The following is a 2,500-nucleotide window of genomic DNA, read 5'->3' on the forward strand; positions in this document are numbered from 1 at the left end:
ACCGAGGTCCTATTCCATTATTCCATGCACACAGTATTCAGGCGGGCTTGCCTGCTTTAAGCACTCTAATTTGTTCAAAGTAAACGTGCCGGCCCACCGAGACACTCAATAAAGAGCACCCTGGTAGGATTTCAACGGGGTCCGCCTCGGGACGCACGAGCACGCACGAGGCGGTCGCACGCCTTCAGCTCGCCCCACCGGCAGGACGTCCCACGATACATGCCAGTTAAACACCGACGGGCGGTGAACCAACAGCGTGGGACACAAATCCAACTACGAGCTTTTTAACCGCAACAACTTTAATATACGCTATTGGAGCTGGAATTACCGCGGCTGCTGGCACCAGACTTGCCCTCCAATAGATACTCGTTAAAGGATTTAAAGTGTACTCATTCCGATTACGGGGCCTCGGATGAGTCCCGTATCGTTATTTTTCGTCACTACCTCCCCGTGCCGGGAGTGGGTAATTTGCGCGCCTGCTGCCTTCCTTGGATGTGGTAGCCGTTTCTCAGGCTCCCTCTCCGGAATCGAACCCTGATTCCCCGTTACCCGTTACAACCATGGTAGGCGCAGAACCTACCATCGACAGTTGATAAGGCAGACATTTGAAAGATGCGTCGCCGGTACGAGGACCGTGCGATCAGCCCAAAGTTATTCAGAGTCACCAAGGCAAACGGACCGGACGAGCCGACCGATTGGTTTTGATCTGATAAAAGCGTCCCTTCCATCTCTGGTCGGGACTCTGTTTGCATGTATTAGCTCTAGAATTACCACAGTTATCCAAGTAACGTGGGTACGATCTAAGGAACCATAACTGATTTAATGAGCCATTCGCGGTTTCACCTTAATGCGGCTTGTACTGAGACATGCATGGCTTAATCTTTGAGACAAGCATATGACTACTGGCAGGATCAACCAGGGAGCTGCGTCAACTAGAGCTGAGCAGCCGGCCGCCCGGGAGTGTGTCCCGGGGGCCCGCGCGAACACGCAAGCGTCCGCTCAATCATTCTGCAAACAGGAGGAGGCTGAGCTCCCCTGCACAATACACCTCGAAACCCTCTCAGGTCCCGGCGGCGCGCAGCGCCGTCCCAAGTACTTGGTCGGGTTCGAGAGAGGCGCAATCGCCCGGAGTTAGGCGAGTAGACGCTTTCGGTGCGACCACCCGTGCTCCCAACTGAGCTTGCCGCTGCCGACAGAGGCCCGGGAGCGTGCTGTCGTGGCATTGCCGGCGGGAGACAACACGCGCCACCTACGGTGACCGGCAGCTCCAACGCCAGCGCCACAGAAGGACAAAAGCCCCACTTGGGTGCCGAAGCGAACTCTCCCAGCACAGCGCACGCGCCAACACATCCGCACAGCTGCGATACAAACCACCAGCGAGAACCGCTGGGGCGACCGAGCAGCAGACGGCGTCGCGGCGCCGAGCGCCGGGCGGCGGCGCATCCTCAACGCACACAGTCCTCAATCGGACCAGCACACTGAAGATGTCCACCGCGCTTCGCACCGGGCCCGCGAGGACCTACTTTGGCCGCACGGCGCCGCGCGCAGGGTGCGCCGGCGCGCAGCTGCGACGCCTGCCGCGTCCGTCGGCCGGCGCGCCTGCCACTGGCCGCCCCCACCAGCCGGCTGTAGCGCGTGCGCCCACGCACCGCGCGGCCAGCACGCCGGGAGGCGCCCCCTCACCGGCCGGGGACGGTCCCACCCAGCCACCGCCGCGTATCGCTTCACACCCAGATGCCGTTCAGTTTCGTCGGCATGGTGGGTATCGCTGGAACAACCGGTTAGTACCTCAACCTATCGTCGCCATCACCGATTCACCCCTAGCGAGAACAACCGCACCACAACAGGTTACCATTTGTTCATTTGCGTAACTTCACCAGAAAACGCAGGCGTCCATCGCCATTTGCAACTTCAACGATTATTGCATGCCTGTGTCAGGTGTCACGCCACACTACGTCTGCCCACATACACGCAACAAAATGTGCACGCCTAGACAATACGTGGAAGGTGGCCCCCGTACGTATGCGATGTCCATTGCTCGAACGACTGTCAACCGGCCTCTGTAGCATGTCGCAGATATGGAACGCGGTGCACCATGCCATCACGGTGTGTGAGGAGAGACGACTAGGTCCGAATACATCAACAGACAGCTCATGCTGATCGCCATCCACGGCGTCCGTTCCTCCCACACGTCTCTATGGCGTACCACACTGCAATCCAGCTCTCATAGGGAGACGACACGTAGCTGCGTGCACAATATTTGCACTGTATGGTCCGCCGTTTTTGGGCGCAGTCGTTGTGCGGTCACACATGTGCCACGATGTATCATTCAGTACATAAGGACGAATGTGCAGTACAGATTGTGGTTCACGCGTACGACATCAGCGGACAGTTGACACAGGCCGCACCACAACGTAGCCTGAGTACGTCGCATGCGAAGGGCATTGAACATGCAAACTTCTCACCAACCAGCTTGCGAAGGCAGGGGGCAAGGTGGGGA

General features: G+C 58.4%; 1 non-coding gene across 1 annotated transcript in view; it reads right to left on the bottom strand.

Moving 5' to 3' along the window:
• Positions 1-922, bottom strand: part of LOC124730178 — a 1,909-nt gene extending 987 nt beyond the window's left edge. The window contains exon 1 of the ribosomal RNA XR_007007910.1: positions 1-922. This exon is cut by the window's left edge and continues 987 nt beyond it. This is a non-coding gene — a ribosomal RNA (small subunit ribosomal RNA).
• Positions 923-2,500: the final 1,578 nt, after the last annotated feature.

This window comes from Schistocerca piceifrons, unplaced genomic scaffold, assembly GCF_021461385.2.
Source record: "Schistocerca piceifrons isolate TAMUIC-IGC-003096 unplaced genomic scaffold, iqSchPice1.1 HiC_scaffold_1231, whole genome shotgun sequence".
Taxonomy (NCBI): Eukaryota; Metazoa; Arthropoda; class Insecta; order Orthoptera; family Acrididae; genus Schistocerca; species Schistocerca piceifrons.